Below are 27,016 nucleotides of genomic sequence, written 5' to 3'. Positions count from 1 at the left end.
TCAGGGAAACAGCAATGGCCGGGGTGGTGCTTCAAATCAGCCTATTTGCTAGTCCTGTGCCCTCTCCACTAAAATGGTCAGCTTCATTTTAATGGAAGGGCCAAGGCTTCTACAAGTCTCCATTTGCACAGCTCGCCTTTAGCCTTATGGAGTTGCATGCAGGAAGGATTTGGGAGCTTGTCTCTATATCATAGCTTAGGGGAGTGGTCAAGTGGAAAGAGTGGGTGAGAAAGACAAAAGCAGCTGCAAGTTCTTCATTGCTTACTATTCATGTACATACTAAATGAACAGTGTCTGAGTCTCCTCCCACTCATGACAGACTTTTTCCCCTCATAATTTAAAGGACATTAAAAGTATCTTAGCTGCTTACAAGTAAGAAAGCAGGGATATGGATTTTGATGTACTTTTGGTCCACCTTCATTCATTTTTCTAATATTATCCATGATAATAGGTCTTACCAATTTTTTCTCCCTGTGTTAGTTTATGCATTTTATATTTTACCAAGAAATCATCTGTTTCCTCTTAGATGCCAAATATTTTCCCACAAATTTGTATGTGGTATTCTTTTATGATTATTTTAAGTTTTTCTCTAACACTGGTTTTACCTTTTTCCTCATTCCTAATTTTATCTATTTCTGCCTAATATTAGTGATATTAGTGATTAATAATATTCTGCCTTTATATTAAAAATAGCTTTATCTTCCTTGTTTTGCCTTAAATTAATCAGGTTTTAGATTATTTGTTTATTGCACTAACTTCTACCTTTATTTTTATTAATTTCTATTTCCTTATATTTTATTTTATTTTATTTTAATGTTCTTCCTTTATTTTATAAATATGAGTACTAGGTAATTTTTAAGTTGTTTCTTATTTTAATGAACATATTAAAAACTTTGCTGACTAGACCAGATTTCCTTTTAGTCTTTACTTTAACCCATAGGCTATACATTTTCTGCGCTAATCTATTATTTCAAGTATGACATTGCTACTTTAAAAAAACTTTTTTTCCTATACTATGCTAGGCTAGAGTGACCCAAAACTAAGTAAGACCCAGTTCATCATATGCAATACCTTATAGTCCAGCATGGAGATAGTCCTATACAGAGCTGGTACAGAGGTGAGATTTACATTAACAGCAAAATGCCCAAGTAGCAAAAGACAAGGTATAATAATACCACTACTCCCTCCCCTTCTCTGCAATAGGAATTCCACCCAACCACAGAGATAAGAGGAAGTGGCTATGGATCCAGCCCAGAGATCTTCCAGATACAAAGTTGTGATCTACCAGAGTATTCTTACTCTTTGTTTAAGACCTCTTCTCCTAATTCATTTGCCTAGCTGACGGGCTGAATTTAGCTTTCACTTTCACTCAGACAGTCCCCTCTGTAACTTCCACAAACACCTCCTTAGAGAGGGAATTACCTCTCTGCCCTGTTCCATCCAAAGTCACAAACTACAGGTTGACAATGCATCTCTAGACACAACCCGCACTAGTAGACAGGGAGGTCTGTCTCTGTGTGATGGATCAGCTTATGTCATTCCTCCTCCAAACCAGATGAATTCCTTTGTTTTTGTTCTTGATTCAATGAGGGTTTCCTTTTCCTTAATTTTTTTAAATCCCTTTATTATAAAGAAAATACACAGCCAAACAGAGGTGGAAGAGGATTGGGGTAAAAGATGTGGCAAAACTTAATCACCAAAAAAGCTATCCAAACATGGTCTACTGTGGAGGAGAGTGGATTGCCCCTTATTTCTCCTGCCTTTCCTGGGTCAGAGAAGCCTGTTCCTAGCAGGGTAGGCCCAGGAAACCCCATTTTCCAATATATTCTCTTCCTGGGAATTTGGGAACGGTTGCATCATTCTCAGGCTTGCAAGATACAATGACAATATAAAGAAGAGAAGATGTTACAACCTTTTGTTTCAAGGTCATCTCCAGCCCCATCCCTTAGTATTGGATGCCAAAGAGTTGAACCCCATGGAACTGGGGCAACTTTGGCAACAGTATGCTGAGCAATAAGGCTGTGCAGATGAGGAAGTGAGCAGCATCATACTTGGTGTAGAAGCTGGCTAGGAGACAGAGTACCTAAAGTACAATAGGAGATGCTGAGGAATTGACAGAAAAGGGTAAATTGGAGCCCATAATCCATCTGCTTAGAGTGTGTCAGTAGTAAGCCTTTCCTTGGTCAGGGGTCTCAAAGGGTATCCTTTTCACCCCATGTTGAAGACATACAATGTCAAGCTATGGATGACATTGGTCAGGGTTCAGACAACAGGAATGCCAAGTAGAACCACATGTAGCAGTCCCACCAAGATGATGCAAGCTAGCCAGACGTTCTGGCTACTCATCACTCAAGTTCAAGGTTGACTTCCCTGTGTGCCAACCACACATTCATCCTGCCAGCTTCAGAACCTGGTTGGCTAGGGGCACAGGGCTCCAGTGAGGTTTTTCATACTGCCTTTCACTGAGCACTTACTATGTATCAGACATTGTATTAAACAATTCATATACATCATATAATTTAAAACTTGCAACAAAACTCTTTATTTTTTCTATTCTTGTTCAAGTACAGTTGTCTCCATTTTCACCCCAGCATGCCCTCTCATTCCCCTATCCCCACCTCCCACCTTCAAACCTAAGCCCTTTGGCTTTGTCTATGTGTCCTTTATACAGCAACAACTCTTGACACAAATAAAAGTATGCTCATTCTACTGAATAAAACTTAGAGAGGCTGAATAACTTACATAAGTTAAAAAGAATTCCTTCACATAGAAAGTGGCAAAGCTACAATTTCAAGGTAAATTTATCTAACTCCAAAGGCAATGCTCTTAGTCACGAGGCTATAACTGCCTCTTTCTGCACCGTAATCATGTTGCAAAATATATTACAGAACATCGATTTCCTGAAACCTGCAGATTTACCAGGTGTGTCCTCTGCGATCAACTGAATCATACATAGGAATGTTGAACAGGTCAGAACAGGGCCTCACTATAGGCTGCCAAGGACTGTCCTCCACTATGTTAACTGTCCACCCTCTGGGGCAGTGATTGGCAAACCAGGGCCCATGGCCAAATCTGGCTCATTTCCTGTTGTTTCTTTTTTTTACGTGTCATTGGAACACAGCTTCACTCATTCATTTACATATTGTCTATGGTTGCTTTCACACTGTAACAGCAGAGTTGAGTAGTTGTGAGAGACCTTATGGCCCATAAAGTCTAATATATTTACTGTCTACAATTTCTTTAGAGAAATCATTTGCTGACTTTCAGCCTAGAACATACCTCACCTCAAATACATCTTGAAAGGTTTGATTTGAGGAATCTTATTATTTTATATTCTGTACATACTTCATAAGAACACAGACCATACGTGCTTGGCACTCTTGTTCTTCCATGATACCACAACTAGCCTTATTTAATTAGCAATGGGCTATGACAAGATGGATAGAAACAGGCATTGTCCATAGTATCATTTACCATGTTGCTGAGATGAAACATTATGGGTCTGGATGAGCAATCTGCTCAGTTTATAAACCAGTCTGCTTTTCAGCAACAGCTTCCACATCTCATCCTGGGTCAGAAGACCCAGGGCTATGACAGTGCAGACTCCTCCTGACCTCTGGACCCCTGAGGTTCTCTCTCAACCCAGGGGAGCAGAAACCACTCCCTAAATGTTCCCCTTAGGAACACTAAATCTAATGATCCAAGTATAGCTTATCCAGGTCATTCACAGCTCCAAAGTCATGGGCTAACAAAATTATATTAACTCCATAATAACAAAGGGTCAGGGAAAGAAAAGGCACCAATTTTAAATCAAGTGACCAAGTGTATAAGGGAGACACAGTGGTAGGGATCTTGGATAAGCAGAGATGTTTGATATGAGTGAATAACCTTTGTGAAGAGGGTCAATCAGCCTGGAGATACACATCTGAGAAAGCACATGGTTTACAGTTCATAAACCTGAAAATCTTTATGGATATGAAGAATTAGGTTTCTATGTGGCTACAGTGATTTCCCCATTTCTAAACAGGTTGGGACAGACACCAGTGAGCCGTTTGCCAGCCCATATAATAGTGTTTCCAATGTAAAGTGTGAAATTGGGCTAGAAAAGATGTAAAGTAATTCACTAGAATTACTATGAATCAATGCTACCTATGCACCTCAATACATTTTCTCTTTAACTAGTCCATGAAACAATTGTTTTCCAACAACTGATCTCCTTTTAGCACTTGAAACCTATAAACTTTTATTTATTTAGTATTCTATTCTCTGTACACTGGTCAAATGTGTACCCACTGCAAATTCTTAATGAATGAAATATCTTGATTTTGGGAGGCTTGAGTCACCAACAAAAAAAAGACATTAAAAACAGCAATTGCTTCTAATAGAATTGAGTTATGTCATTTCCCACTCTTAACTTCATCCTACTTACTATCTGCATTCTTTTTTCCACCAAACTTCCAGACCACCCAAATTAATTCCTCTCCTTTCTTTGTTTTCTAAAACATGAATGTGGTTTTAAAATTCCTCTTAGATCCTAGGGTAAGAGGTGTGTTCATATGTGTGTATTTAAGGTGCTTCTTCATATGCAGATAATTACGTTTGGGGGCAAATACATCATGTAGACTTACCTCCATCTCACACTCAGTGCCTTCAAAGCCCTAGGAGGGCTGGAAACTGTAGGGGAAGCTGCCTTGGTTGGGCAGAAAGCCACAAGGCTACATGTTTTACACAAACCTCCTGTTCCGTGCTATTTCCTCTCTATCCTTCTGTTGCCAAACCACCACAGTTCAGCTAATTCCTCCTCGAGCAGCGTCTCACCCAGCGCTGCAATTACAGTGGAGACAGAAATGGAGTTGGAAATGAAGTAATGAGGAGGCACAGAGAGGAGGCCACCATGATTCATCCCTAAGGCATGTGGGGGGTCATTAAATCTATACATGCAGTCCACTAGTCACTAATTTTACCCAGTAACTAAAAGAAAGGAGGAAGAAGTGAAAATTAGGTGTTTTGAGAAAACCCTGTCTCTGTCGGTCCCTTTCCGAGAAAGAAGCTTACTGAAAAATGCCAACTTGTCATCATAAATAATCCCAAGGTATTATTTAGAACATCCATAAACCAAGGCAAAGAAGAGTACAGACTGTCCCCTACTTAGAATGGCTCAGCTTGACAATGGTGCAAAAGTGATATGCATTCAGTAGAAACCATACTTCAAATTTTGAGTTTTGACCTTTTCCTGGGCTTGTGACATAAGGTGCAATAACCACAGGGAGCCGCAGCTCCCAGTCAGCCATGTGATCTGCAATTGTGAGGATAAACAACCCATACCATATAGTGTACTGTGTTGCCAGCATTTTTCTGGATATTGTTTTGTGTTTTAAATCCAATCACATTTACAAAATATTCACCTGGATGTGTCTTCTGCTCCTGGTAAGAAGAAGAGGAAGGCAAGTACTCCCTTGAGGTGAAACTCAATATAATTGCCCAACTATAGCCTAATGTACATGTTCTGACCATGCTGAAGGTCAGCTAGGCTAAGCTCTAGTGTTCAGTTGGTTAGGTCTTTTAAATGCATCTTCAACTGATGATATTTTCAACTCGAGATACTTGTATCAGGACATAACACCACCATAAGTCCAGCATCATCTATATAGGAATTATTAACAAGGTATTGGTTATGCAGTTTCTAGTTAATATACATGATCACTTTGCCTTAAACACTAATACTTTAATGTGTGCTTAAGACATTATTTTGTCATGTTTCCTATGGCTTGAGATTTCCCAAGAGACAAAAGGAAGAAACTGTTGCATCAATAGCCCAAGAAATTTTGCTCCTGGGCCTTTTTTTTTTCTTTTTTTGAAGATTGGCTTACTCTGCTCTCTAGTAGTGACCCAACACTGAATTCCACATATTTCCCCTGAAACTCTTTCTCCTGACTGCTGCATTCATCCCAATAGCAGTACCATTCTCCTTGCCTCCCAGGCTCCCAATCATAGCCATTTCTAATGCCTTCTCTCATGCTCTTCCCCTTTTGCAATTCCCACCCCAAACCCCACTTCCAGCATCAAATCAATGTCTGCTGCTCCTGCCTCTTTTGCAGGAGTAACCATCTCTCCATCCTCACATCCATCTCAAATAGTTCAAGCTCTAACTATCTTCCCTGTTCAACTGCAACAGCCTCCTAACTCTCTCCCTTCCTCCATTGTCCTACTCCCATCCTTCAGCAAAAATCTCTCCTCCTAGTGTTCCTTGTGTTAAAAATCACATCAATTATTCCAAGGGTCTTTTGGAACAGTAGTTCTCATTCCTTCAACCGAGAAAGCCCTTATTTAATTCTTAAGACTCATTTCCTTTAAGAAACTTTCTGTGATCCCTGAGCTTCCTGAACAAGATGCCCCAGCTCAGTATTCACGAGTATGTTAAAATAATTACATTTAGTCCTTGCTGGTGTGGCTCTGTGGATTGAGTGCTGGCCTGTGAAGCAAAGGGTCACCAATTTGATTTCCAGTCAGAGCACATGCCTGGGTTGCAGGCCAGGCCCCTGGCTGGGGATGCGCAAGAGACAACCACACATTGAGGTTTCTATCCCTTTCTTTCTCCTCCCCCTCTCTCTAGAAATAAATAAAATCTTTAAAAAAATAAATAAATAATTACATTTAACTCTTTGTCCCACAAAAGACTTTGAGGGATGAAGCTATTTTTTCTTTCAATTCTCAACACTTTACATAGTACCTGACCTATGAAAGGCATGTCGAAAAAAACAATGCTAAATGGATCACTTCTTCATTTAAATTCAGCTGTAGCTTCCATATTTCCAAGCATGTACAATCATTTTGCACTGACATTCAAAGTCTCCGTCCTTCATCTGACCCCACTTCTAGCCTTATCATCCACTATGTATTCATTACACTTAAGCAAAACTATACTCACTCACTACTCTCTGCATTTCCCTGCTATTTCTTGTCCATGTATTTCTATTTTTGCTATACCTTCCACATGGGCCAGGCTTTTCCTCTAACCCTCTCTTTATATCCCAAATCCCCACCATTACCCTAGTAATCATTCTTTAAAGGTCTTGTCATATACCATTTCCTTTATGTTCTCCAGATATACCCACAGTTATATGAATTCTCTTTGATGTCAATTCCTCTGCAATGACATAAGCTTATTGCAACTTACAGTATAGCTGTCCATACACTTGACCTCCCTCTGCTATTGTAATATGCACTATTTATAGCACAAACTGTATTACTTAGCTCTATATCACAACACCTAACATAATGATGTACACATATTCACACACAGTGAATGCTTATTCTACTTAAACAGGTTGTTTGAACCTGGTTTGAAATGTTACTTTTATGTGTACTGCTTGGCGTCTGAGCCAAGTTGTCAAGCAGAAGCTTGATCTGGTGGAGTTCAGTAAAATAGGAAAAGGCCTCAGACCTCCTTCTAGGTGATGCATGATTTTATTCTGTTCTTCCAAGAGCAATCAAAAAGCATAAATACATGCAGTGCCTTGACCTCAATAAATATTTGATAAGTAAGTAAGAGGGTTTGTGGATTGTAATTATGATAGTCAATAATGTACATTTTTCTACATATATCAAAATTCACTGAACTCCTAACATATGCCCTTTGGAAAACTTAGTGGTTCTTATTTGTTTTAGAAAAAGCATAGATAAAGTTAAATTTAAGGTAGAAATTCAAGACTATTTGTATGCTTCCAAATATGGTGAAAATCAGTTATTTTTTTTAATCAATTCTTATTTATTTATTTATTTATTTATTTTTAGAGAGGGGAAAAAAGGGAGAAAGAGAGAGAGAGAAACATCAATGTGCTATTGCTGGGGGCCGTGGCCTGCAACCCAGGTATGTGGCCTGACTGGGAATCGAACCTGTGACACTTTGGTTCACAGCCCGCATTCAATCCACTGAGCTACAGCCAGCCAGGGCCCAAAAATCAGTTAATTTTAAATGTTTTTAAACTAATGAGTAAAATCTATTGCTAAGTAGAGGGACAAGCCTCATTCCTTTTAATCTAGGGGGGAAAAAAGAAGATGGCAAATCCTGGGGATTCTTTTGTAAAAAAATTAAATCATTGCTTAAAGTTCACTGAAATTACATTTACATAAAAAGCGTATATTCTGAAATCAAGGCTTTAGAGAATTCTCAGTGCTATTCCCTGGGCCCCAGGCCTCCATTACCACTCTCCCCATCATCATATGAGAGTCATTCAGAATCCCAAAATCAGTGAGTTTACTGTCCCTTCCAGTCCATGTTCTGATTTAAATTCTGCATAATAGCAAATAATCCCAAGAAAAATTGCCATTGACCTTGAATTTTATCTAGACAAGCTAAACAAAGGACAGTTAGACTTTTTCCTATTCCAAAGAATTGAAAATATTTTACATAATGGAACTTAGAGGTTGGATTTCATATCTCATCATTAAGGGATTTCCCTCCAGTGTTTGTGAGATGTCCCATTCACCCAGTATTTTCATTTCACTTTAACTGCAAAAAAAAAAAGGAAAAGCAGAAAATAAAACTAAACAAAACAAAAAAGAAAAACAATTAGCAGGGGGTGACTGAAGCAGATGGGAGTAACAAACCCCTCAGAGCCCTGAGTCTGGGTCATTCTCCATTTTTTTGAAAACCCCCTCAAGGGTCAGTGCAAAAAACTGGAATGTATGAATTTAAAAAATAAAAAACTTGAAGTATCAAGGCATTTGGGGTACAAAATAACCTGTCATCAGGCCATTTTTCAACATACATTTTTTACTGGCTTTCAGACAAACACAACATTATTTCTACATAGGAGTGGGCAGACACTGCCTTAGTCATCTTTTTTGTACTGGTCAATGGAAAGATCGCAGGGACAACTTTCAATTTGCCTGGGCACGTTCAAAATTTCTGTGGGTTCTCTCTAAGTGTGCTTTTAATTTAATAATTGCTGAAAACATTTTAGGCAAAAGGTAAAGGTTACCACAATGCAGGCCCATAGCATGGAAGATGGGGCTCAGTGCGACCTGGTAAGGCTCAGGTGCAAGGAGAATTAAGTACGAATCTTCTACTCTAGGCTGACCAGTGAATATAAAGAGCAGAAATAAAGGGGAGGAAAATCTGGTCCAGATTCATCAGATGAGTGTGTCAATTATTTCTTTTAAAGTGTGAAGGATTAATATCATGAGAGGATGCTATTGACAGCCTCTGCTGTGGGAATGCATTGAATTGCTCATTATTTCAGAGACAATGACAGCAAAACTGGGATTAGAGCTCAAGTCTCCTGAGGCTTGCTATGACTCTTGGAATTACAGATGAAGAAGGACATGAACACTTAGACTTTCAAACTCTGTAAGGCACCCTTCCTGCCCTAGTCCTTTCCCATGTCTATATCCAACAGGAATGGACATCATATTGCAACTGACATTTTACTTTTCTGTCTCTCTGACCAGACTGTAAACCCTGAGAGAGAAAGATGTCATATGTCATCTCTCCAGAGCTCAACTCATTGTTTGACACATACTAGGAGCTAAGTGAGTTGTTGAGTTTATGAGCTGAGTCTTGATTCAGTGCAGCAACAGAGACAAATACTAGGACCCAGAGGTGAAAGATTGAAGAGGAGCTTTATTCAACTCAATACAGAAAGACCATTCCGAGCAGAGCTTCCCTGAGTGAGACAGGCAAGAGAAGAAGTAGTGAATTCTCTTCTTCCAGAAACCTTTAAACAGAGGCTGGATAATTACCTATCAGGGTTTCTGGAGAGAAGATGCCTGCTTGGTGGTCTCCAATTTAAAGACCTTTGACTATTCCATTCCAGAGTCCAGGCCTCATTTATCTGAGAGAAGAGTCTCTAGTGCCACCTTCCTGTAACCTGAGGTACTTTATAAAGGTCCATCTTTGCCAAAGCTGACTAATGAACTTGCTGATCCTATTTAGTATTAAGCCCTTGCAGTGTACAAAAATCTAATAAACAAAAATGACAAGAAACACCCAATTAAGCAGGAGAGGTCCATGGTTAGGAATCCAGCTTAATCTACTATTGAATCGCTTGTCCCTACCCCACTAGAAACATTATATAGATTTAACAAACTCAATATACACCAGTAAAAGAAAATACAACAACAAAACAAACAAATCTTAAAACTGGTCAGGACTTACAGATAACCTGAACTAAAATGCTCATATTTAGGCCTCAAAAGGAGGTATCTATAATCACACAGCTGGTGCTTGGTAGAGTTGGCACAAAATTCCCCTCATTACAAGGCCAGAATTCTTTTCATTACCCAATGCTGTGAAGCCCGCTATAATATAACACTTAATTATACAGGTTCAGGGCTACAAGTCAAAGCAGATCCCAAATGTAATAATAGATGCTCAAACTACGTATGGCAAAAGCATGCTATAACATGGTTAACTTATGATGTGAATAAATTATAAAGAGATTGATTGCACAGTATTTTTCTCATCAAGGACTGAGTTGTACTTCTAATATATCACGTGGGTAATCTATGCTGTAAACTCTGTAACACATGATCTCATTAGAATCCAAACCAAATGAGAGGCAATGTGGTATCAGCTTGTATAGAAAAGGCAAAGTACATATGCACTACATTAAGCTTTTGAATACACGAGCTCTTTTAGACTGACCAATTCCCCTGCAAAGCAGGTATTATATCTATTTTTAAAGATGAGACTAGGGCTTAGAGACATCAAGTGTTTAACCTGCTGTCATACAACTAGTAAATGACAGTCAGGATTCAAATCCACATACGCTTGGTTCCTAAGCCCAAGCTTCTTCCTGCAGGGCCAGGACATCCCAGGCCTTCATGTCTCTGTACATAAGTTTGGCTTTACATTACTAACTCTCCCTCTTTGGATCGTAGATAATCTCTTAGGTCCATTCAAGGTCCCAAAATTTTCTAACACAATCTCAGATATTCAAGATTTGAAAAGAATTTCTTATCTATATTCTATCCAAAAATAAATAATGTAAAACATGAGCATGCAAATATCCAAGATGTCTAAATTACTTTCATTTCTATTTTCTGCTAGGGATCGTTTAGCTAGGTTTGTCTGAATATTGACACCAATTGAGGGCCTTTGATGAAGAAGCAGCAGATTCACAGTTTCATTATGTGCATGATGGGCAAGCTCATAGAGACATCCCCCATGTGCAGGACTCTGGAAACAGCTGCAGCTTAAACAGGCATTATGAGAAGTATAGGCAGGAATTAGCCAGTGCTGAAAGATGAGGGCCATCAGTCTGATGGGGACTGTCTCAACCCTGTGCTTTAAGGCCTAAGACACTGCACATCTATCTTAAAGGACTACCTGTGTAGAGAAACAACCCATTTCTTTAGGGCTGCATGGTGTAATGAGAATGTCCAAGACTGGAGAATCAGGAGACCCAGTTCTGCACTCTTTATCAAGAACTTCCTTAAGATGACTTCACCTTCAAGTGAGCCTCAGTTTTTTCATGTGTAAAGGTCAAAATTAACCACCTCCCTGCATTTGCTATGGGAGTGTGTGTGTACTTGTGTTTATGTGTGAATCCAAATCAGCAGTGTGGAAAGGCTTTGCAGATTTCAGGATACTAAGAACTAATTGCTGACATTATTATTATTTTCTATCTAACTTAAATGTGCCTGACATTTCCACTCCCATTGATTCACTCACCTCAAAAACAGTGATAAGATTTTTGTTGTTGGCTTTATCTATACTTGTTTAACAGTCCCATGGAAGTAAAAGAATGGGTTTTGGTGTTACAAGGATCTGTGTTTCATCTCCAGTAAAGCACTGGCTGGCTTTGTGCCCTTGAGTGTGTTGATTGATCTTTCTCTTCATATATTTCCTCATCTGCAAAATGGGGGTAATAATACCTCACTAGTGGTGACATTTGAATTGACAATGACATATCTGAAGAGTCTAATACAGTGTCCAGCTCACAATGGCTGTTTAATAAATAGCAGTGGCTACTGTAATTATTTAGCATCCCTTTTAAATAACCAGTGACAAACAATGGAAAAGAAAGATTCCCCCTACTCTTGGCCAAGCCAAACCCAATTCCAGCTGTGTCACTTGTGAGGACAAGGACACACATTCGGTGCCAACTGAACATGAATACTACCCCTTTGCCATTCTGCTTGGTCCATGGGCCACCACTTTAACACTTCTGCTGCCACCCAGCAACTGCCCAGGGGAACTGCATGGATTTCAGACCAGTAGAATTTAAAGGAATAGTTACTTAAAACTCCATGAATCAAGGAGGGAAACCTTTTTTGAAAGACTCTTTCCCCTGCAATGACAATATACAGAAGTATGAGGGGTTAAATGCTGGGATTGAGTCAAATTCAAAACTCCTGACACTGATATCTAGGCATGTCTTCTTCCATATGGTACAATGCAATTTCTGTAAAACCACCTACACTATTTTTCCCTCTTCACTATATCATTTATTATTATTTTAAGTGTATCCAGATAAAAAATTCAAATTTTTTACTTTTATTCCAATGGATACCACAAGAGCATAAATTATGCTCTCATTGTTTTATAGATATTTTAAAAATAAAAGTCCAGATAAAAGAGAAAATAGTCAATAGCCAATACCAGGGTACTCATTCATGGAAAGTCAAAACTCTAGTTACACATCTGCTATCCACCTAATCAATGCTCCATTCCCCAGATGCTTCTAAAGATCAGGTTCCCTGTTCTTTGATGCAATAAGGGAAAGAAAACATAAACATGCTAGAACATAAAGATTTAGGTCAATGAATAAATACCCTCCTGAGTTGTTCGCCCATGTTTAAGTTTCACTCTCAGCTTCGTCATTGCATGTGTTGACGACAGTCCCTCAGACCCCAGTGTATATCTGCAAAATGAGGGAGATTGAACCAGACACTAAAATCTCTTCCAGCTCCTGTTTGTTTTCATTATTCTCATTAGTTAAAATATAATAATAGCACCACAGAAGAGTTTAAACTCATCATAAGTAACAGAGTTTGTTTGTTTGTCTTTTACCTGCAATGAATTAGAATAAATAGTCCTGAAGTTTGTTTGCCTTTCTGCCATGTGTCCCTCAGGTCCCTATTATTACCCCAGATGGGTTCTCACTAGAACATACACACACAGCGCTTGAGCTCAAGCCACTCTACTGAACAAGCTTCTTATCACTTGAATTTAAGCTGCTGCACTTGGGTAAGGTCTCCTCTTTCTGAGGCAATCTGTCAGTGGATATTAGAGCAACCCCTAAAGAAAAAAGGTCCAAAGAGTTAAAAACAAACAAAAACAAAAACAAAAAATAATGTGTAGCTGGAGATTAAGAGATGATTCAGAAAACCACAGGGAGAGTCACAGCATGTGACTTCAATGCCACATGTTGTTATAGAAAATGATTAGAATAAATCTTGAAGGAAGGATCAGAAACAGGGAACTTTAACCCAGAGAGTTAGGTTAATAGTCTTTCTACTTGTGTTCTGTTTTATGCCATTTTTGTTGTTGTTGTATTTTATATGTATTTTGTTCTGTATTCTTTTCTTTAAAAAAAAACTGAGGATGTTAACTGGATTATTTCTAAAGAGACATAATCCAAAAGGCAGTTACATGATTTAATTGCTGAGTCCTAATAGTCTTATTCAGTGACAATAGAAGGAAAATATATGAGGATTCTCTCCATAGGGAGAATAGAAAAACTAAATTGATAGGGACTAAAAAGCCAACATCTAAATATTAATTACAAGTAGCAAGGGCAAAGTTAAGATGCCCTATGTCTAAAATATCCAAATTCCCTAGCTTCCCAGACTCTGTGCTTTAGATTCCAGAAAGGATTAGTCTCTTTCTCACAGAACCAGCTTCTCTCTTTAAAGCCAAATCCCTGACTTGGATTCCATTTGTGCTTCAGAATCCTGCCATGATGACACTAAAGACCAGGAGCATTTCCCTAAAGAAAAGCAGTATATCCAACTGATGGCTTTTCTTGTTAGCTAGAGCAGCAGACATTTGTAGAAGCTCAAACTGGATGCCCATACACTAAGTACACAGTGAGTACAGTTTAAGTTTTGGGGTGGTTCCCAAGCCTTTCTCACCTGGGATGGGATCCTGCCCTCTGCAGGAATTCTTAGGCAACAACTTCCTAAGGAGGTATTTTTCATTTAAATATAACCTCCTGGCAACCAAATATTTATCTAGAAGAAATTGGGAGTGGCCCTGTCCAATCAACCACCTGGGTTCAGTCCATTACTCAAAAATAACAGGATTGAGGCATTTGGGGAACGCCTCCTCCCAGATATTTGCCAAGAAATAGCTCAGCAATCCCCTACCATCCACCCATCCTTGTCAACACGCCTCCCTGGGCATTATGAGTGAGTGGACAGCACCACACCCAAGATCAAATCCAGGGCATTCTTGGCACAGCTCCCCAAAGGCAAAGTCAAGAGCATGCATGACAAAATCCTTGCCTGCTGCCCAGTTCTTCAGAGTATGTGATGTAACTTGATACTTGCTGAGGATGGTAAATCCATAAACCCCAAGGCAATTTGGTTTTCAGACTTCATCCCCATCCAAGTAAATCTCAAGTGACCTTTCACCACTGGAGTTTGGGAACACAAGAGGATGATGCTGAGAATCTCATATATGACCTTTTCATTCCATACTCAGGTCTGGCATCCAATACCTCTCACCAGCAGTGACTCAAAAATATGATCAAACTATTCTGTGCTCCAATCCATCTCATATATCACTACCTGCTTTAATCATTTATCTTCCAATTATTAAGCACACATACTAGTGTGTTCCTGCCACATACTAGTATTGTGCTACCAGCTGCAGGGACACAAAGATGCATAAAGCCTCTCTGCTCTGGAATCTTGATGACTCCCATTGGCCAATGAAAATACACAAAACCTCCATATCCTGCTATTATACACTGTCTGTGAGCAGGTTATTCTCCCTCCTCCCTCTCTCCCTGTACTCCAATCAGGAGACTCATCAAAGTTTCTAAAACAACTTTTCACACTTTTACATTATCACATCTTTTGATAATACTCTTTCCTCAGTGTATGAAACATCTTACCATTTTCTGCCAAAATTTATCAGTATGCTGTCTCTTTAGCAACAATGACTATCCTTAAAAAATAATTGACTCATCTGTGCTCCCATAATATATTGTTTCTGTCTTTCTTTTAGGGTTTGTCATGCTATGTGTTATATGAAAAATTTTCTATATATTTCACTCTCCTTGTACCCAATTAGATCTCAGGCTATTTAAGGGCAAGACCAATATAGAGTATAACTCATCTCTCTTTTACTGCAGAGACTACAAGGTCATTGTCCTCCATTTGTTGAATGACCTCATTAAAACTATTACAACTAAACCTTATTTCCAGAATCTGGGTGCAGCAATATCAGATTCACTGTAAAGGAGAAAAAAACACAAGGGAAACACACAATGACTCTAACTAGATAAAATAACTAAAACAACTTTTTAATTAAAAAGTCAATAAATATTAATTCCCTAATGTTCTTAATTATAAGTTAGGTTTTGCATTAGAACTAGATTCCTTGGCCTGCTAGCTCATCATCAAATAGTATAAAATATTCCATTAATTTGTCTCTGACTTAAAGGCCTTGAGTTAAGTGAATGACTGACATTCCTTTCCTGTTAAACTTACAGCACAAGCCTGTACTCTTAATTGCCCCCCTCAGTGACTCAGTAGCCTCTTGGGGAGTAGCTATGTCTTAGCATTTTGTGATACATTAAAGAATATCTGTAGAGGGCCACCTTCCTTATAAAGGCAGAGCAAATGGGAGGAGAAGGGCTAATACAAAAGCACCTGTAGCAGTCACTTGCTATGTTCTTCTTTAATCCCTACAACTGCACTGGGAAAACATTATTAACTCCATTTTTTAGATAAGAATACAGGCCTCACAGAAGTGATACAGCAAAGCCAAAAAATGAAAGATCTGAGATTGGAACCATGGTCTGTGGAATCCTAAACCGTATGAACATTCCCCCTCACCATTCCTAACCTTCAGGAGATGGCAGAACCCCTTCTTCTTTTCTGGCTGTATTAATTAGAGTGAAGTTTGGCTGCATATAACAGAAAAATCACAATTAAAATGAAGCACACATTCTCCCTTGGTAAAAGATCAGAGGTGATCAGTGAAGGAGTGGAAGCCAGGCTCCTTCCAGCTTCCTCCTCTGCCACCCCTAGGTTTGCTCCTTGGATCCACAGGCCAAGATGGTGGCTTGAGAATTATACCCACATTACAGGTAGAAGGAGGGGAAAGTAGAAAGATACAGACAGTACTTCCTTGCCTTCTGAGGAGTCTTCTTAAAAGGACCTCCCATTGCCTTTGCTTACATTCTATTGACCAGAACTTAGACAAATGGAGACATTTAGCCTTATGAGAGAGCCTAAAAAATGCAGTGTTTCAGTTAGGTAAATGGCTGCCTCTGACAACTTAGGAGTCCTATGAGGTGGGAAAATAAGATGGAAACATTGCTACATGCCATTTGCATTTAACACATACTTCTTCTACTCTGAGGACTAATTTAAGTTCTAAAGACAGAATTTTCAGGATTCTAATGGAGATGAGAAAAGACAGAAGAAGAAAATTGAGTCTCTTTTATTCGTGCCTGAAGACACTCTGCAAAGAAGGTGAAAGCTCTTACTTTTGCCTGAGTAGAAAGAGAAGATGAGACAATCATGTCACAACTCTTTAGCCTGATGTCACTCTTCAGAAGAGAGGACTCACTTTACTTCCAGTTCCACTACTCACTTCCATTCACAGCCATACTAAGACTCTGTGATGCCAGCACTGTGAAGATTATGGTTTCTTTACTCACCTGTAAGTCAAAACACCAACAACCCTAAATCAAAAAGCAGAACATTTTTACAAATATTGAAATTAAAATAGTTTCTTTTAAAATGTATAGATTTAAAATTTTGAATAAGTATGTTAAGATCAAACTTCTGTCACTGTTTGGTGAATGCACTGTACTGTCACCATATGCCTGTGCTAGTCTGGCTACTGGATAATCCAGTGCAGTTGATCATTTTTCCTGAACTTCAGTTATTCCCAGGGCTTTGTCTCCTGAGTCCTATGGAGCACAGTAATGTTTCATAAATAATGTTTAATTTGGGGAGAAAAGTACTGTGCTGTATCACCTTATTTACTGAAAGAGATGTGAAGAAGGAAGGGGTGAGAAGCTAAGGAGTTACTCCTCAGGAAAGACAACACACTGGACTCTTAATAACCTCTCACCTCACTCCCACCTAATGAAAATGTTTTGCTTTGTGTTTTAGATATATATACCTTCTTTGGTGAGGTAAACACTCTGTCAGGTGAATATTCTAGTAGTTTGGCACACCTAAAGGAAGGATAATTTTACCTATTATATAATTAAATGGATGATTTTAATTAAAAAATGATGAATGATAGAAAGTAAAAATATGAAATATAGGGCTAAGTCCAGAGAGTCTGGAATAAGAGAAGAAGAGCAAGGGGACAAAAAAGAAGAGGAAGGAGCATATGTCAGTTGAAGCTGGAAGAAAAGAGGATCGAACACTAACTGGCCTGTTTTCTCTTTTCCCAGTCTGTCTTTCCCCTGAGTCTGCAAAATAAATTCACAAGGGTTCAAGTTCTGCTGCCAATGTTAAACATTCCCAGAACAAAAACTGTCATTGGTTATAGTATCCCTTGACTGTTGAGAAGGAATTCTTATGGTTTTTATTTCATGGGAGCAAACCTGGAAAGAGCATAAAATTTTGGTGAATTCTTGCCCCACAAGATGGCTAAGACCTTAAAGATCACCTATTTTTAACCCTTTCATATTACACTGGGGTACATTGAGGCCCTGAGAGGGGAAACAATTTTTCTTTCAAGGATGCATAGAAAATTGAAGACAGAATAAGGACAAGAATTCAAATTTTCTTATTCCCAACCCAAAACTAGAGTCTTCATGTTGCATCTTTAAGGAGTCATATTCATTTAATGAGGATTAACAAGGGCCAGTGTCCTTCTTTATTAGAGTGAAAGAACTAAAAAGATGGATCCCAAATCCCCACCCTGCCTATACCCATTCCAATTACCTCCCTGCATCCTGCTCCCTCTACTTCTTAACTTAAAATATTTCTCGAGAACTCAGGTGAACTTAGCAGCTCTCTTGGTTTGGAGTAAAATGTCATAGTGTCAAGATGCACATCTGATTTTAATCCTCCACAGCTATTTCCATCATCACTGATAAAACTTTGTGTTTCTATAATACCTTTCTCCAATAAGCCCAGGGTGATTTATGAACAGTATATCATTGCACAATACATAATTATTCTAAGAGATAAGTGGGCAGTTTTATTCATTTTATATACTGAATCAGACCTATTTCCTAGCAGTTTCAGGGATAGTCCCACAGTTCAGAGTAAAGACTTTGAAACTAATGTTCACTGTGAACCCCTTCATTCTCTAGTGAATGGCAGTGCAGTGATGGGTAAAAGCAGAAGTACTCTAACTCCTCCACAACACCATAGCTCATCAACATCTAAATATGTAACTCATCTCCACATCAGTGTCTCAGTCCCATTAGATGTAGTGGGTCCTGTTAGCTTGTTTACAGTTCCTCACAGGCACCAGGCCCCCTCTCTCCTTTGTGCATATTCTTCCTCTTCCTAAAACATTTTCTCCATAACCCCCCCTTCACCTTGTCAACTCTTACTCATCCTTCTAATCCCAGCTCCAGAATCCCTTCCTCAGAGACCTCTGCCCTCCAATCTGAGCCTAAATCCTATAATAAATGCTCTGATAGCCTTCATGTGGTAGGCTACTTCTCAGATGACTTCCAATAATGTCTCCTTCCTGATATTCATGCCCTCGTGGGTCAGCCTCCCCTTGAGTGTGAGCCAGATTTAGCAACATGCCTCTAATGAATGGAGTGGGACAGAGGTGATGAGATGTCACTTCCAAGATTTGATGGCCTGAAGACTACAGCTTCTATCTTGTTTGATCTCCCTTGTTCCCTCTACATGAAACCAGTAGCCATGGTGTCAGTAGCTTTAGGGAAAGTCTCACATGGGGAGAACAGTTCTCTCTGGCCAAACTGTAGTGAGGACCTGAGCCTGCCCACAACTACATGGCCAGGCTCAGTGACCCTCCCTTGGTTCAGCTTTGAGATGCCACAGCCCCAGAGACACGTTTACTGAAGCCTTGGAGAGATCCTGAACCAGAGGATGAAGCTAAGTCACACCCATATTCCTGACTTGTGATAAGTCTTTGTCATTGTACAGTTCTAAGTTTTGAGGTAGGTTTTTATATGGCAATAGAAAACTCATACACTTCATGTATCTCTACTTCAAAGCACCATCATTGTTCTAATTTTAAACTTACCAGTATGATTATTTGACTACTGTCTGATTGCCCCCTTGACTGTGAGTTCCATGAGGGAAAAAAAAACCTCTCTCATCCAGCACAATGGTATCACAATACTCAACACAGCAACTGGAGATGGAAGTACTGAATAAATGTCAGTTGTGTGACTAGTTTCTCCCAACCATCTTCTTTTCCCATAGACTATCCGGCACCCCATTCAACAAACATGAAGTTCATCTTGCACTTTCAGGCTCCCTGTCCATCCCTCCTTCTGCCTATCCCACATCAGGAAAACCCAATCCAGTCATCACATGCTGGGAATTCCACTCCAGTCAAGTCTTCTCATACTTATGCCCTCCTTTCCTTACCTACCAGCCCAATTCAGGTCCTTATGATTTCCTAATTCTACAATTAGAGAATCTCTTCCATGATCAGCCCCTTCTTATAGTTTCTGCTTTCTCCAAACCATCTCTTATGGCATTGCTACCCCTGTCTTCCTGAAGCAAAATGCCAACCATTTTAGGCTCTTCCCCCAAACCTTCAACATCTCACATCCTAGTATAACTAAAACTCAAGCTCCTCATATTATTATTGTTTAAAACCATAGGTATGGTGGAAGTTCAGAAACTTCCACCATACCTTCTCAGCAGCTGGGACCCAGGCCCCTGTGAGACCTGGCATGATCACACCAGCTGGGCATTTGTTTATTTATGTCTGGGCCACACTGCTCCTCTTTATCTCTCTGTCCAAATTCTGCTCACCCTATAAGACCTATTCAGATCTCACCTGCTCCATAAGACCTTCCAACACCTCCCAATAGAAATACTTTCTTCCCCTTCTGTGCCCACGACACTGCTGGCTTTCCACTGGACCACTAACCAAAGCCTGGTTAAAGCATGAGAGAGAGAGAGAGAGAGAGTGAGTTTGGTCCTGCAAGTGTGTGACCATCTCAGGGATAGTCTGTGTCTCGTCACTTTGTCATAAACAAGGCCTGCCACTGGGCCAGGCACAGAAAAGAATTACCGAATCAGATACTATTGGGAAAGAACATACCTTTAAAGGGCCACTTTTTATTTTCAGAATGGTGATGGAAGGGCAGATTATTAAATCAGTGGCTTTTCTTTTTTAAGCAAAGACCACAAACTTCCTTTGAAGCCAATAAAAAAGATGTGATTGAAGAAAAATAAATCGGTACCTTTAATCCTCCACTGAGTTTGGAAAAGCAACAAAATGCCAGCTTCCACCAGATCATTTCTTTTTAATTAAAAGTTAGCTGAACTCTTTTAGAGGGCTCAATTTTCTGGCCAAGTCAACAAAAAGGAACCAATGCCCTCCACCCCCTTCCCTTGTCCTCCCACCCCCACTCCTGGAGTTAGGCCACCCTTGGGGGTGGCATACATTTCAGCTGTTTGCTCTGTGCTCATAATTAGATTGTCTAGACAGGAGACACTGCTGGAGCAATAGAAAATATTTTACAAGGTGTTCCACAGAACCACACTTATAACAGTGATTAGAACACACTGACAGACGCGAAGCCAGCAGAATTGGCCTGGGCCACAAGCTGATTTCACCCAGATCAGAGCAGGGGCCTTTGAAGCTCTTGTCTGAGGAACAAAGGCCAAATTAGAACTCTGGGGGCGTGATAAGTTCCCTGGCCTTTGGACCTAAGAGAGCAAGGCTGAGGTGATGGAGTAACGTCTGGAATGCCCTCCTTCCATCCTCCAGGTGCTGACACTACGTTAACACGGGGCGGCTCCCAGCTCCTGCTTTCACCAGCATCTCTCCTCTACATAAGGGATGGTGGTAACCACCACAAGCAGTTTCCTAACCCTCACTTCTGCAGCATTTCCCATCCATTACAATTTGCACAATGCAAATTTTAAAAGGAAAGAAGTGTGTGATGCCTACTTTTGCAGGAAGACGTTCCTTGGCCTGACCTTCCCGCTCAGCTTTTGTTGGCAAATCAATGTGACAACAATAATATTTTCCAGCATAAAACCTCTTTAGAGATAATTTTTCACAGCAGTGATTGATTAGGTAAAATCATTTAGCCCTCTAAAATGAATGCATTTTGGAAAATTGCTATACCAATAGAGGAGTACCACAAATACACAGGGTTTCGAGACCAAAAAAAAAAAAAAAAAAACAAAAACAAAAACCTTTGGGATTTAAAAAATGAGGAAACTCAGAGATTCAGCAGAGAGGAGAATTATATCAAGAAAGTAGATCAGGATCTAAGTCCCTGAATCCTACACCAGTGAACCATGTCTTTCCACCCAACCTATTATAAAAACTTGCATCCTCTTAATACTTACTACATGCTAGATTTTGCCTAAGCATTTTATATATGTATTATCTTCTTTATCCTCAACACAGACTAATTACATAGATACTATTACCCTCTCCAGTTTACAAATGAGAAGACTGAAGCAAGGACTGTTGTGTGGCAGCTCTATGTCACTCAGAAGGCAAGCTAGGGCTAGCTCCCAGGAGGCCCTACTTCAGACCAGCTCTGGAGGTGCAATACCATCTACACTCTATCTCATCATCACAGAGTTCAGATGGGAACAGAGGTAAAGAGAGGGGGCCCACTTACCCTGAAAATGGCAATGTGTTTGGGGACTAATAGGAATTAGGTGCATGACAAAAAGGGAATTTGAAATCAAAGGATTTCATGTTTCTGACCCACCATCATCTATTACATGATTACTTACAAGTTACTTAACCACTCAAAGTCACATTTTTCTCAACATTTCCTATTGTGGGCATACCAAACAATAGGAGGGGGGGTGATTTGACAAGTAAATACAAATTTTAGAACTCTTTAACTGACAACTAACTTTAATTTAGCACTTTACAATTTACAAGACACTTTCACATCTATCATTTAAATCTACAATGAACTACGAGTTAGACCTTGCAAGGATTTATTCTTATTCACATTTTATAGACTGGAAATTGAGAGCTCAAGTAAAATGACTTGTCCAAATTTAAACAGCAAGAATTTGGTACGGTTACAATTAGCCATAGCTTTATGCTTAGTTCTTATAGAAGCTTAGTCTTCTTCTACCTGCCCCACTTTGGGCAGGAGGTTATAGACTCAACAGCATTATGAAATTGACTTTTAATTAAATTCTGGGAATGAATTTAATTATGATAGAAATAAGATTTAGGATTTGCATCGCAGATAGAGAACAATAACAAAAAATATATATCAGCAACTAGTACCCTGGAGGATAAGCCACTCCTTTCACCAATTCCTGGTTTTGTCTCTTGGGAATGCTGTAATCCAAAGGTAATGTACCTTCATCTCACCAATAAATGATCCACAGCTTTTAGTTGTCTCTTGTCATCGCCCCCTCCCTTCACATTAAGCCAAGGCAGACAGTGAATAAAACAAAACATCTCTGTTTTGTAAGCACCAGTATGTGGGATATGCTGGCACATGTTCTGCTAGGTTCCAATAATCTTCTTCATGGCTTCTTAAGAAAAGCAGAAGCTACATTAACAAAAGTGATAGTCACCCAAAGAGACAGAGAAGAGGAAAGAAGAGGTGAAAGGATGACAAAAACAGACAAGATTATAGAGAAAAAGAGGAATGGGAAGGGGAGAAAGGAAAGGAAGGGAATGAAAAGGAGGGGAAGGGGAAGGAAAGGGAGAGAAAAAGAAAGAAGGTAATAAAATATTATTTATTCAAAGAAAATAATACTAAACAGGGAATCAGAATTGCTTTTGAAACCCATTTCTAATACTAATTAGCTAATGGTTCCTGAATCTCTGAACTCATTTTGGTCTCACTTGTCTCATCTCTTACATGTAGTCAATCAGCCCTACTTATTCTTGGGTATTGAAGATCAATGGCACAGGGGAGGTAAAAAGCTCTTGGTAAACACTGCCAGTATTACCACCTACAGCTATATTGGGTGCTAACGTTACATCATTGCATTTTCTTCTAACAAGGGGGTTTGCTCAGACTCAGTCCAGGCTTTCCTCTGAAGTCAGCAGCTGATTTTCCCTCACCTCTTTCTGCTTTTTCTCACCTCTGACCTTATGATGGTGACTTAATGCCCAACCAAGAAGAGCCAACTGACTTGGAAATGAAGATAATCAAATTAATCTACTTAGTTCCAGGTTAACAAAAGCCTTTATCTGAGAGAAAATCAGAACTTGTTAACACCTGATATCTTTGAGGCATATTAAAAAGTGCTTTCAAGCTCTCATTAGAGGCTTACAATAAGACTGCTAATGAAGCAGAATGACAACTAATATGAATGACCCTTTGATAATGAGGAAGCAAAGTTAACAATTGTAAAACTGCAACTGAAATCTAGGATTCTACTCCCAGTCCAAAACTCTCCGATGAAAGTTAGCTAAAAATCTGAGTGGAACATAAAAAACACCCTTTCACCACACTATGTTCCTACCTCTAGGGACTCACAGACAGCCTTTTAACACTTAACAGCTTGCCAGCTGCTGGCACAGTCTTTCTCGTTCTAACCCCAGAATGCAAATCTGGATAAAGCACAAGTTAATTAGTGGGGCTGGAATTACAGCAACTATCTGTGGTAATAATCGGGTGCCTCATGGGAAATAAGATGAAATATACCATAAAAAATGAAATTTGCTTGGTAAAACTAATGAAGGAAGGAAAGCGAAGGATTCCAGAATATGGGAATAGTGTGAATAGGCAGATTTCGTATTTTTTAAAGTGCAGGCTTACAATACACTATTTAAGATGGCACATCAGTGAAAGCATATTATTTAAATAAGTAATCGTTGAAGTAACTAACAGTGTAATTATAAACAACTTATAAATGAATGATGGAGTAGAAGTGGGCTATCAATGTAAATGGGTTTATATTAGGGAGTCAGTAGGTAATATTCAAAAAACACAGGATTAAAAATGCTGTGCTAAGTTACATTTAGAATCACCAGTAGGAAAAGATAGACTATAATGATTCTTGTTAATATATATATATAATATGTAATATAATATAATAGAGTATAATACATACTATAATATATAATATGTGATATAGTATAATATTATACTATACATATACTATATATACACACATATACATAGGTACACACTCAATGGAAAGCAAAGGAAATGTAGAAAATATGTTAACATATATTTTTAAATACAATAATACAAAAATTAAGATGCAATAACTAAGACCATAACTGTTGCATCAGTATGTATAAATAGGTTCATCTTACCAGTTAAAAGAAAAGACACCTGGGCTGGATCACAAAGTAAAATTCAGTCATAGCTATATAGAAGAATACATCAGAAAACAAAGAAACTCAAAAAGTTCACAGTAAAAAATATATATCGGCAAAGATATATGAAGAAAATTCAAAGAAAAAGAATGTAAATTTTGAAATAGCATGCGAGACCAAAAACAAACAAAACATTAAATAAGATAATTGAAAAAGTTTATAATCTAAAATAAAGATTCAACAATATCAATATTCATAATGTAAAGTCATAAAATTAAAAAAAACACCCCATGATCTCAACAACACTATCAAACATGATGAACTAATTAAAATTTATAGAAAAGTAAATATAAAATTCTTTTCAACTATACATGGTATATTCACAAAGACATACTATATAGTTCAGTCAAAAAAACAAGTCTCATATGTACAAAGAATCAAATAAAAAATAATATATTATTTAAATTAAAATTTAATAATATTAAAGTTCTAGAAAAACTCAAAATATTGGGAAATTTGCTAATATACTTCTAAAATATTCATGGGTCAGAGTAGAAATAACAAGAAACAATAGAAATATATATATATATATCTTAATGCTCACCTGAGGATATGCTTTTATTGATTTTAAAGAGGGAGAGAGAGAAAGAGCAATGTGAAAGAGAAACATCAACCAGTTGCCTCTGTACATACCCCAAAAGGGGACTGAGACTTCAACCTAAGTCTGTACCCTGACTGGAATCAAACCCGGAACCTTTTGGTGTATGGGGCAATGCTCCAAACAACTGAGCTACATGGCCAGGGTGAAAACATTTTTAACTGAATGATACTACAAGCAAAACACATCATATCTGTGAGATGCAGCAAAACAGTGCTCAGAAGAAAATGTACAGCTTTCAATGATCTTATTAGAACAGTAGAAAGGTCTAAAACCAATGCCTTTGGCTTCCAAATTAAGAAGTTAAAAAAAAAGGCAAAGTAAACCAAAAGTAAAGAGAAAAAAGGAAATAAGAACAGAATTGAAGAAATCAACTAAATAAAATTGCGATAATTGTGAAAATTACTAAAGCAAAAAGCATGTTTTGGTTAAAACCAACAAAATTGGTAAGTTAATCAACAGAAAAAAAGAGAGAATGTAGACCACCAATATCAGGAAAGAAAATGATTCCATTTAATATCTTAGGGAAACTAAAGGGATAATAGAATAGTAACAACTTTGTTTTCAAACATAACAACTTAAATAAACTTAAATTCCTTGACAAATACAATTAGCCAAAATTAACATGAAATCAATGAGAAAAATGAGCAACCAATATTTAATTTTTTGAAATATAACTATTATCAAAAACTTTTCCACAAGAAAATCTTAGGCCTAGAAGATCTTTCTTGTAAATTATATAAAAAATTTTAAAAATTCACCAGTCATATAGAAAATATTTTAGAAAATAAAAAGAGGAGAAAACACTTTCTAACTTGTTTTATGAAGTTGGCATAACTCAAATACCAAAACCTGGCCAAGACATAAGAAAAGAATGAAAATAGTAGACTAATATCCCTATAAACACAGACACAAAACTCCACACTGAAATGTTGGCAAAATGAATCCATAAATGTACAAAAGTCATAATACTCCATGACTAAATGTGTTAATCTGCGGAAGGCAAGACTGATTTAATATTTGAAAATCCTAATAAAAGTAGGATTTTTAAAAATTAGTCAAGCTGCTGGAAGAGTAAATATGCATAAATAAACATAAATTCTTTAAAAAGAAGATAAGAGGGGAATAACTCTAACAGATATTAAAACATAAATCAATGTTATAATAACTAAAGGCATATTGTACTTCAATAAATAGATAAAGGGAGAAATGAAGAGTACAGAAGTAGACATAAATATACATGGTACAGTATATATTATAAAGGGAAAATGGTGGAGTACTGAATAAATGGTGTTGATAAGTCTAGCCTGCCATTTGGATAAAAGAAAGGCTGGCTGCATAAGTTTTCCCTTACTTAAGGTAAATTCTAAATGAAAAGTAAATTTAACTATTTTTAAAAATAAAATTAAGCTTAAAATGGAATATTCTGCACTACTAAAAAGACTGAGGTTGATCTATATGTGATTATATAATAAAGTTTGCAAGGTAGATCATTGGGTAACATTGCTTAAGGAAGGACAGTTTATGATAAATACACTCATTGGGTAAAATAAATTGTGATAATTTGTGTGTGTACAATACTTATAAATGTGTACTAACACACGTATATCCATACAAAGACATTTTTAGTCTTATACGTTTATAAACTATTTCTTTAAAAAAAAATAATCTGAAACTGCTATCACCTATGAAAATAATTCTGGAGAACTGAAAAACTGGAGTAGGAGAAACATTTCCTGAAAATAAACATTTTCTGTGATGTTTAAATATAT

The 27,016-nt window shown here is 38.1% G+C and overlaps 1 protein-coding gene and 1 pseudogene across 2 annotated transcripts in view; both read right to left on the bottom strand.

Moving 5' to 3' along the window:
- Window positions 1-27,016, bottom strand: part of TPRG1 (tumor protein p63 regulated 1) — a 138,419-nt gene that overhangs the window by 47,858 nt on the left and 63,545 nt on the right. The window lies entirely within an intron of this gene.
- Window positions 1,946-2,393, bottom strand: LOC114490937 (annotated as a pseudogene).

The sequence above is a fragment of the Phyllostomus discolor genome, chromosome 2 (genome assembly GCF_004126475.2).
Source record: "Phyllostomus discolor isolate MPI-MPIP mPhyDis1 chromosome 2, mPhyDis1.pri.v3, whole genome shotgun sequence".
Classification (NCBI taxonomy): Eukaryota; Metazoa; Chordata; class Mammalia; order Chiroptera; family Phyllostomidae; genus Phyllostomus; species Phyllostomus discolor.
Note: the sequence above shows the minus strand (reverse complement) of the source record. Positions and strands in the feature narration are given on the sequence as shown.